Genomic DNA, 11,490 nt, shown 5'->3' on the forward strand with positions numbered 1-11,490 from the left:
CGGAGCTGGTAGAGGCGGACACGATAGCGTCATTTAAGATGCATCTAGACAGATACATGAACGGGCGGGGACAGAGGGAAGTAGATCCTTGGAAAATAGGCGACAGGTTTTGATGAAGGATCTGGATCGGCGCAGGCTGGGAGGGACGCAGGGCCTGTTCCTGTGCTGTAATTTTCTTTGTTCTTAGTTCTTTGTAAAGAGTTTCCACTCAATGTTTGGGAAGTTGAAGTCACCCATGACTACTACCCTGTGATTTCTGCACCTTTCCAAAATCTGTTTCCCAATCTGTTCCTCCACATCTCTGCTAATATTTGGGCCCACAGAAAACTCCCAACAAGGTGACCGCTCCTTTCCTATTTCTGACTTCAACCCATACTACCTCAGTCGGCAGATCCTTCTCGAACTGCCTGTCTGCAGCTGTTATACTATCTCTAATTAGCAATGCCACCCCCCACCTCTTTTATCACCCTCCCTAATCGTATTCAAACATCTATAACCAGGGACCTCCAACAACCATTTCTGCCCCTCTTCTATCCAGGTTTCTGTGATGGCCACCACATCGTAGTCCCAAGTACCGATCCATGCCTTAAGTTCACCCACCTTATTCCTGATGCTTCTTGCGTTGAGGTATACACACTTCAACCCATCTCCGTGCCTGCAAGTACTCTCCTTTGTCAGTGTTCCCTTCCCCACTGCCTCATTACACGCTTTGGCGTCCTGAATATCGGCTACCTTAGTTGCTGGACTACAAATTCGGTTCCCATTCCCCAGCCAAACTAGTTTATACCCTCCCGAAGATTACTAGAAAACCTCCCTCCCAAGAAATTGGTTCCCCTCTGGTTCAGATCCAACCCATCCTGCTTGTACAGGTCCCACCTCCCACAGAATGCACTCCAATTATCCAAATACCTGAAGCCCTCCCTCCTACACCATTGCTGCAGCCACGTGTTTAACTGCACTCTCTCCCTATTCCTAGCCTCGCTATCACGTTGCACCGGCAACAAACCAGAGATGACAACTCTGTCTGTTCTGGCTTTTAACTTCCAGCCTAACTCCGTTTATTACCTCCACACCCTTTTTCCTACCTACCTCGTTGATAGCAATGTGCACCACGACTTCTGGCTGCTCACTCTCCCCCTTAAGGATCCTGAAGACACGATACGAGACATCCCTGGCACAGGCACCCGGAAGGCAACATACCTTCTGGGAGTCTCGCTCGCGACCACAGAATCTCCTATCTATTCCCTTAACCATTGAATCTCCTATTACGATTGCTTTTCTCTTCTCCCCTTCCCTTCTGAGCCCCAGACCCAGACTCAGTGCCAGAGAGCTGGCCGCTAAGGCCTTCCCCCGGTAGGTCATCCCCCCCCCACCCCCAACAGCATCCAAAACGGTATACTTGTTTTGAAGAGGAACGGCCACGAGGGATCCCTGCACTGTCTGCCTGTTTGTTTTCTTTCCCCTGACTGTAATCCAGCTACTCTTGTCCTGTACCTTGGGTGTGCTTACCTCCCTGTAACTATTCTCTATTACCCCCTCTGCCTCGCGGATGATCCGAAGTTCATCCAGCTCCAGCTCCAGTTCCCTAACACGGTCTCTGAGGAGCTAGAGTTGGGTGCACTTCCCTCAGGTACAGTCAGCGTGGACACCGGTGGTATCCCTCACCACCCACATCCTACAGGATGAGCATGTAACTGCCCTAGCCTCCAACCCTTCTTGCCTTACAGAATATAGCTGCCCTGTGGATCAACTGGACTTCCGGCCTCTGACTCTGCTCCCAGTCAGCTACACACTCTATAAACTCCTGGTTCCGTTCTCGCTCTTTGCTGAAATGAAATTAAAGGAGCACATTACTACCTCCTCACCTAACTCCCTCAGTCACCAAATACTCACTGTAGCAGTCAAATGCACCAAATTCATCACTCAGAGCAAACAAAGTGTGCACTGTAGCTGGATCACTTTTATACTGTGAATCTAGCCTCTGGAGACTGGCATAATCCAATTAGCTAATTAATAAGCTCCAGCTGCAAGTACCGACAAGTAGAACCTTTGTTTAAAGCTCGTTGAAAATTCACCTTCTCAACCAAACAGGAACTTTTAAATTAATTAACTAAATAAAAGAAAGACTAGACTTTAGATCAAAATTAACCCTTATACACCCTCAGTCACGAAACTCTCACTATAGCACGCCAATGCACCAAATTCAGAACTCAGTGAAGAACGCCTCCAGTGAACAAACAGGAGGAACTTCATTCAGTGGAGGCGGCAGAGGAGGATTCTGGAAGAGGTCAACTGATTCACCTCGACTGTACTGTGGGCAGCCGAATAACAGGTGTCAAGGAGCGGTTAAGCGCCAAACACGTCCCTCCCTACCTTTCCTCAAAACTGCTCCCGCGTTCAGTCAATGGCACCATATCGATCGCACAGATGTTAAAAAGTGCTTTGCAGGTTCCGTCCGGGATTGGAACCCGGGACCTCTGGAATTTTATCGCAGCAGAATTGCCTACGAGAGAATCGCCAAAGCGAGAATCACCAAAGGTGATCAACGTCCCGCTGAAACAATCTTACCATTACTTCCCAACCGAAGCTTATTTTATTAACTCAATGGGCTTCTTAATTCCTGTTGATTTGGTTTGGTTTGGTTGTTAAAGTAAAATCCAAATAAACTATTTTTTGTCCCTTGCTTATCTTATCGGGATCATTGGGTCAATTTGGTTATTTCTGGTTTGTTGGCCTCCACTGCGAACAGAACAATAGACATCCGGGGCCAGTCTTTATAAATAGAAGCGTCGAGCACATTCTTCATAATGCAGATTCTTCATAAAATCCTGAAAGAGAATTGGAAAATGTTGGATTACTCGGCTGGTCTGGCAACATCTGTGGAGAGAGAAAGAGAGTTACAGTTCCGAGTCAAGTATGACCCTGCTCCTCATACTCTGTTTCCCTCTCTACAGATGCTGCCAGGCCTACTGGGATTTTCCAGCATTTTCTGTTTTTATCACGGGACTACCGCCAGCTCTCGGCGACCAACGTGGACACGGTGGGCAAAATGGATTTCGCCTGATCTGTAACTATTCAATGATTTTCTAAACGAGAGTGTAAGATCTGATCAAAGTGAAGTATCCAATTGGAGAGTTGCATCCTGGAGATTGGAATCTGTCTCCACAGCTGCTTCCGGTGCTGCTTTCACAGACAAGTAGCCGAAGAACCCCCCCAGTGGACAAACATGAGGAAATTCATCCAGTGGAAGCGGCAGAGGAGGATTCTGGAAGAGGTCAACTGGGTCACCTCGACTGTACTGTTGGCAGCTGAAGAACTGGCGTGAAGAAGTGGTTAAGCTCTAAGCATGACCCTCGCTCCCTCCCTCCCTTTCCTCCAAACTACTCCCGAGTTCAGTCAATGGCACCATATCGATCGTACAGATTTTAAAAAGTTATTTGCACAGTCCGCAATCTGAACCCGGGATCTCTCTCATTTTATGGCAGCTGAAGATCCTAAGCGAGAATCATACCACTAGACCAACGAGCCAGCCGGTGGTCAGCGTGCCGCTGACACCATTTTACCATTACCTCCCAAGCAAAATGTATTTTATCAACTCAATGGGCTTCTTAATTCCTGTTCAATTTGGTTTGGTTGTTAAAGTAAAATCGAAAGAAACTCTTTTTTGTCCCTTGCTTTTCTTATCGGGGTCATTGGGTCAATTTGGTTCTTTCTGGTTTGTTGGCCTCCGCTGCGAACAGAACAATAGACATCCGGGACCAATCTTTATAAATAGAAGCGTCGAGCACAAGGGCAATGCCGCTATGGAGATTCTTCATAAAATCCTGAAAGAGAAATATAAAATGTTGGATAACTCGGCTGGTCTGGCAACATCTGTGGAGAGAGGAAGTTACAGTTCCGAGTCCAGTATGACACTGCCTCCCATTCTCGGTTTCCCTCTCAGTCAAAGTCTGGTACTGTATGTGAGGGTGGGATTCAGTCTCTATCAGACATTGGTACTGAATGTCAGTGTGGAAATCATTCTGTATTGATCAATCACAATGCTTGTTTGGGAAACGTGAGATGAATACGTAACATCAGCATGGCTGTAACAGATAGAGAAAGTCACACAGAAAGAGACTATCAGGATACACACAGTGACACACAGAAAAGGTGCAGTGCAAACCAGCAAGATACTGAGATGGAGAAATTGGGTATTTAGGAAAATGTGTTTTCTGCTGCACACAGAGAGGCCCTGTTTGTAAATGTATATCCTGCTGTGTAACCGTGCTCTCTGATGTGTAACTGAGCTCTCAGCTGTGTAACTGAGCTCTCTGCTGTGTGACTGTTCTCTCTATCGTGGAAAAATGACTCTTCAGTTGACAGATTTGCACTGCACTGCACTAATTGGAGGGCTGTGACCAGTGGTGTTCCACAGGGATCAGTGCTGGGACCTTTGCTCTTTGAAGTATATATAAATGATTTGGAGGAAAATGTAACTGGTCTGTTTAGTAAGTTTGCAGACGACACAAAGGCTGGTGGAATTGCGGATAGCGATGAGGACTGTCAGAGGATACAGCAGGATTTAGATTGTTTGGAGACTTGGGCCGAGAGATGGCAGACGGAGTTTAATCCGGACAATTTTGGAAGGTCTAATGCAGGTAGGGAATATACAGTGAATGGTAGAACCCTCAAGAGTATTGAAAGTCAAAGAGATCTAGGAGTACAGGTCTACAGGTCATTGAAAGGGGCAACACAGGTGGAGAAGGTAGTCAAGAAGGCATACGGCATGCTTGCCTTCATTGGCCGGGGCATTGAGTATAAGAATTGGCAAGTCATGTTGCAGCTATATAGAACCTTAGTTAGGCCACACTTGGAGTATAGTGTTCAATTCTGGTCGCCACACTACCAGAAAGATGTGGAGGCTTTAGAGAGGGTGCAGAAGAGATTTACCAGAATGTTGCCTGGTATGGAGGGCATTAGCTATGAGGAGCGGTTGAATAAACTCGGTTTGTTCTCACTGGAACGAAGGAGGTTGAGGGGAGACCTGATAGAGGTATACAAAATTATGAGGGGCACAGACAGAGTGGATAGTCAGAGGCTTTTCCCCAGGGTAGACGGTTCAATTACTAGGTTCAAGGTGAGAGGGGCAAGGTTTAGAGTAGATGTACGAGGCAAGTTTTTTACGCAGAGGATAGTGGGTGCCTGGAACTCGCTACCGGAGGAGGTGGTGGAAGCAGGGACGCTAGTGACATTTAAGGGGCATCTTGACAAATACATGAATAGGATGGGAATAGAGGGATACGGACCCAGGAAGTGTAGAAGATTGTAGTTTAGTCGGGCAGCATGGTCTTCACGGGCTTGGAGGGCCGAAGGGCCTGTTCCTGTGCTGTACATTTCTTTGTTCTTTGGTTGTGTTAAATCATTCCCTGTTGTGTAAATGTGTTCCCGGTTGTGGAAATCGATCCGTCTGAAGCAGAACCTTTCTGCGCCATTACGGAGACGAAATTTCAATTCCTGATTTATTCAATCGTGTCACCAAGGGTTAGTTTCGACCCCTGGATTCCCAGTCAAGCGACAGAACCTTGTGTTTTTGTTATGAAGACAGTTAATTCAGCATGAATATTTTAAGATACTAATATGGAAGCGCCCAACGTGGGGCTCGAACCCACGATACTGAAATTAAAAGTACCATGCTTTACCGACTGAGCTAGCCGGAATGCTGCACTACCTATTGCAGATTAGCGGCGGTGCTCATTTGGAGGGTCAGTGTTGACTCGTTGGGTCGAATGGCCTCCTTCTGTTCTGGAGATTTTACGATTCGATGATACAAGGAGGTTGATGCGGTGGAGTCCTTCTGCCATACTGCCCACTCCTGACACCATGTAGAAATGCTGGTCTCTCAATGACTGGCGACCAAGGTCTTGTAATAAAAAATAATTAAATTAATAATTGAGCAGGTGCTCCTGGTTTCTGCTCTGACCGCGATCCGGGGAGACCTGCTCGAATCCAGACACGTGATCATGTTATTTGCGTCATCAGGTCATCACGTGACCATTCGGCCTGCACAGGTCTCTTTCTGTGCCGTAATTTCTAGATTCCATCATTTTAATTTTCTTCCAGACTGGGAAGTGTGGTCCTGTTCCATTTGAATTTCTAATATATTTCCAATGTAACTGATGTTGTTACACAAACTATTAAATCAGTGGAATTGTGCGTTTAGGGAGTTGCGATTTTCGAGTCTCTCAAGGCTTCTCTCCAAATCCAATGGCCATTTTCCACGAAGTATCAACCCCCCCTCACATAAACACTATCAGAACTTAGAAAAATACAGCACAGTACAGGCCCTTCGGCCCACGATGTTGTGCCGAACCTTTTTCCTAGATTAATCATAGATTATCATTGAATTTACAGTGCAGAAGAAGGCCATTCGGCCCACCGTGTCTGCACCGGCGGACTATTGGTCGCTTGAATGGAATAACTTCCTGGAGTGATTCCAGGCTGGTTTTAGAATGTATTCCATCGACCAAATAACTAATAAATGATACGTTGAACGCAGCTGCGATGGCCGAGTGGTTAAGGCGTTGGACTTGAAATCCAATGGGGTCTCCCCGCGCAGGTTCGAATCCTGCTCGCAGCGACTGTAATTCAAATTGTTTCTTCGAAAATTAGTACGTTTTCCGATTGTTTGTAAATAAGCGGTTTGAACGTTAATCAAGTTCAGTCAGTTTTTAACATTTTTGTGGGGGGTACTGAACGAAATATTCAGATGAATAAGGAACTCACACCCAAAACAGCAATCAGTAAATAATAATATTTCCTGCAACGTTCGGAAGGAGAAGCAGCAACGGCAGCGAATGGAAACGTGGTTTGGTTTCATTCAGCTGAATGTATTTCTGGGTAAAAAGATCGTGGCAGAAATGGAACATATTTTTAAAATATTTTCTTGTTCTCTTTCCTTTGTCTCTATCTGTTTCTTTGTTTCTTTCACTCTCCCTCACTCATTGTTTTTGTGCTTCTCCGGGGACTCATTGGATACACAGCGAAACTCAGCCCCATCTCATCCCAACTCTTTTGGACCAACACGTCCTGGTGATGGACGGTCCTGAATCAGTGGAAGAATCGACAACCTATTCCATTCTTGGCTCTGTGAGAAGTTCCATTCCTGGTTGTGAGGTGGCTCTGAGATAAAGGGATCGAGAGAGAACGAGGTGACTGCAGTCTGACTCTTGCTCTGAAAACCAGTTAGTGCGCCCTTGTAGAAAGTGGATGTGTCTGAGAACAGGAGAAAAGCAGATCATGGGTCTGTGATTGATTTTATTGAGCAGGACCTTGAAAAGTGATGCAATCTTCTAACCCGTCAGCGCCTGTCTGAGAACTGGCAAGGAATTAAGGCTGATATTGAAACGGTTGATTTTGAATTAGTCTAGGCAAATCGATTCTTTATGAGGTGTTGGTATATTGTTTTCAGAGACACTGTCATACTTTCTTAAAATATGATTTGTGCTTATTTTTGTTTTGTTCAATAATTTGGGGAATCTATTTGGAGCGGGTGCAGTTTGTTAATATCTGTGCCGCTTGCTTGTCCAGCTGCCCGTGCAGCAGCAGCTCCATTCCTGTCGAGATCTGCGGACATAAACAGGTTATCCAAACTATTGCGCACTGCTGCCATCTCCTGGTTGAACGCGAGTTGTACAACACGGAAACGCTGTATTCGTAACACATTTCAATTGGAGCAAAAGAACATTAACATGGTTAAATATTATCATTGTAGTAATTATCTTGAAATCCCCAGATATCTGATTTCTGACTGAGCTACCCAGCTCTACCCGATCTATCGGAATATGAAAGATTCCCATTGCAGCCATATTGGTTACAAGAATATCGAATCCCTGATTTAATACATTCACCCGCTTCATTGTTTGTGTATTCGTTCTATAAATACAGAGGGGGCAACATTGCCCAGTGACAGGTGGTGGTATAGTGGTGACTGTCCCAGCATTTGACCCAGATTCAGTTCCTGCCCATCACATTGGTGAATTATTTAATTAGATACCGCAGGTCAGGACAGAAAAGGAGTGGACACTCCTCAAATAAAATTCACCAATTGTTTTCATCACCCATGGGTTCCTTATGTAATAACCAGCATCAATTTGTTTTGAGTGGAAACTTAATTTAAATAAACGACAATCTTCAACATTAATAACTAAGTTCTCAGTCTGCAACAATAGTAAATAGGTGGGTTAAACGGGACAAAAATACGAGCCACGCAAAGTTCCGTTTACAAAATGAGCTTAAAACACTCCTAGTGGCTGAATAACTTAATCACTAAGTAAGTTACATAATTAATACCAGTAAAAAGTTATTACTGAAACAGGAAGAAAAGGGCAGCATCAGGGCACAAGGACAAGGTAACGTCTCAGACCAGAGTAAGAGTCCAATGTAATGACACACAAAACATCAGAAATATGTTGCATAAATACATTTATTGTGGACTGGTGCCATCTCCTGGCTGATCGGGAGCCGTGTGACACAGACACTTTCATTCAGGAGCGTTTTAAATTGGAATGAAATTCACACAAACAACACGAATTTCTTTCTGCTCACTGTGCCAGGTATAGTGATCTGTATTAAACAGCAGGAGCGGGATCCGCAGTCTTCACCTTGTTTTAAAATAATTTAGAGTACCCAATTAATTTTTCCCAATTAAGGGGCAATTTAGCGTGGCCAATCCACCTAGCTTGCACATCTTTGGATTCTGGGGGCGAAACCCACGCAAACACGGGAGAATGTTCAAACTTCACACGCACAGTGACCCAGAGCCGGGATCGAATCTGGTACCTCGGCGCCGTGAGGCAGTAGTGCTGACCACTGTGCCGCCATGCTGCCCTCGCAGTTTCGTTGTTGAAATCAAATCAAAAGAAACAATTTTTGTCCCTTGCTTTTCGTACTGGGATCATGGGTAAATTGGGTTATTTTTGGTTTGTTGGCCTCCACTGCGAACAGAATAAAACACATACGGGACCAGTCTTTGCCGTTGCTGAGTAAGCACTGTGCAATGGTCACTCCGAACGATCCTGTCATGAAGCTGCTCTTCAAGTATTCTCTTTCTCAATCTGCCGCAGGCTGAGCTGACACATTGGAGGTGAGGGCGAATCCTATCTGCTGGATCTGCCTTTTTCCAGTGGTGGCTTCCGGTCATGGAAAACGGTCCACATTTTCCACGATCTCGCCATTTTATTCTGTGTGCCATTTCTATGTGAGTGTTGACAACATTATTCAGCTCTTGGTATTCACCATGATTCAGGGACAGCACGGTAGAATAGTGGTTAGCACTGTGGCTTCACAGCGCCGGGTCTCATGTTCGATTCCCACTTGGATCACTGTCTGTGTTCTCCCTGTGTCTGCGTGGGTTTCCTCCGGGTCTCCAGTTTCCTACCACACTCCAGCGGTGTGCAGTATAGGTGGATTGGCCATGCTAAATTACCCTTAGGTTAGATGGGGTTGCTGGGATACAGGGAAAGGGTGGACTTCAGTGAGGTGCTATTTTAAGAGCTGGTGCAGATTCCATGGTACGAATGGCCACCTCTGCACTGTAAATTCTATGATTCTACATTCCCTTAAAAAATGCATCATGAATGAATGAAAACCGCTTATTGTCACAAGTAGGCTTCAAATGAAGTTACTGTGAAAAGCCCCTAGTCGCCTCATTCCTGCGCCTGTTCGGGGAGGCTGGTACGGGAATTGAACCGTGCTGTTGGCCTGCCTTGTTCTGCTTTAAAGGCCAGCGATTTACCCCAGTGTGCTAAACCAGCCCCTGCCTGGTTTCTAGTCTAAACCAGTCATCTCACACGTCTCCAGACTGAAAATCATCTTTCGTCGTTTGAAGTTCTAGACTGTCCACGTATCAATTCAGAAAATTTCCAAGTTTGTACCATCATCAAACTTTGAAACTGTTCCCTCTGCACCATGATCTAGCACATTGTTATATACCAGGGAAAGCAAATATTCCAGTAGGAACCCATGTCGCACACTACAAACCTTCTTCCAGTCCGAAAACTCTCTACTGGCCATTATATTCTGTTTCTGATTATTCAAACACATTTATATCCATATTGCTGCTGTCCCTTTTATTCCAGGAGCTACACATTTCGCTAATTCTGTGCAGTTTTGGTTTCCTTATTTAGGTAAATACGGTTCAGAGGAGGTTTCCTCGATTGGTCCAGGAATGAGCGGGTTTTCTAATGAGGAAAGGTTAGACAGACTGCACTTGTTTCCAATAGAGATGTGAAGAGTGACAGTTGATTTGATTGAAGTACATCAGATTTTGAATGGTCTTGGCAAGGTGGAGGTGGAAAGGATGTCACTGCTTGTGGGTGAGACCAGAACTACTGGGCAGTTAAAAACAAGGATGTCGCCCTTTTCGGATGGAGATGTAGAAATTTCTCACAGAGAGTTGTGCGACTTTGGAACTCTGCCTCAGAAGGCGGCGGAAGCGGGACATTGATTATTTTTAAGGCGGAGATTCAGCAAATAAATCAAAGGTTTAGCGGGGTTACATACAAACATTGCATTCAGCCAACTACCTGGATGCGCAAGCATTCGTTTGTTTTTCTTGATATCTGAGGATAAATTCAGAGTCCTACAACATGGTGAAACGGTCTTTAAATGTCGCGTTCGATTCTTCACGTGTTCTGTACTGACACATTCTCTGGAGCTCAAACCTGCTCCCTAATTCAGTCAATGACACCACATGGATCGTACTGATTAAACATAAACAGGGCTCGTCCGGGATTTGAACCCGGGAGCTCTAGCATTTTACCGTTAACGGAAATCCCTAAGCGAGAATCATACCCCTAGACCAACGAGCCAACCAACAGACAGCCATTACTCAAACCAGCTTATCATTGCGTCCCGAAGCCTATTGTATCAGCTCAATGCGCTTTTTAATTCTTGTTCAATTTTGTTTCGTTGTTGAAATAAAATCAAAATAAACAATTTTTGTCCCTTGCTTTTCGTACTGGGATCATTGGGTAAATTGGAGTATTTTTGGTTTGTTGGCCTCCACTGCGAACAGAATAAAACACATCCGTTGTTGCCGGGACTTGATGGTTTGAGTTATAAGGAGAGGCTGGATAGACTGGGACTTTTTTCCCTGGAGCGTAGGAGGCTTAGGGGTGATCTTATAGAGGTCTATAAAATAATGAGGGGCATAGATAAGGTAGATAGTCAACATCTTTTCCCAAAGGTAGGGGAGTCTAAAACTAGAGGGCATAGGTTTAAGGTGAGAGGGGAGAGATTCAGAAGGGCCCAGAGGGGCAATTTCTTCACTCAGAGGGTAGTGAGTGTCTGGAATGGGCTGCCAGAGGTAGTAGTAGAAGCGGGTACAATTGTGTCTTTCAAAAAGCATTTAGATGGTTACATGGGTAAGATGGGTATAGAGGGTTATGGGCCAAGTGCGGGCAACTGGGACTAGCTTAATGGTAAAAAACTGGGCGGCATGGACTGGTT

The 11,490-nt window shown here is 45.2% G+C and overlaps 1 non-coding gene across 1 annotated transcript; it reads left to right on the plus strand.

The window, feature by feature from the left end:
* The first annotated feature begins 6,537 nt into the window (after nucleotides 1-6,537).
* Nucleotides 6,538-6,619, plus strand: trnas-uga (transfer RNA serine (anticodon UGA)). The gene has a single exon. It is a non-coding gene; the product is annotated as a tRNA-Ser (tRNA).
* Nucleotides 6,620-11,490: the final 4,871 nt, after the last annotated feature.

This window comes from Scyliorhinus torazame, chromosome 24 (genome assembly GCF_047496885.1).
Source record: "Scyliorhinus torazame isolate Kashiwa2021f chromosome 24, sScyTor2.1, whole genome shotgun sequence".
Taxonomy (NCBI): Eukaryota; Metazoa; Chordata; class Chondrichthyes; order Carcharhiniformes; family Scyliorhinidae; genus Scyliorhinus; species Scyliorhinus torazame.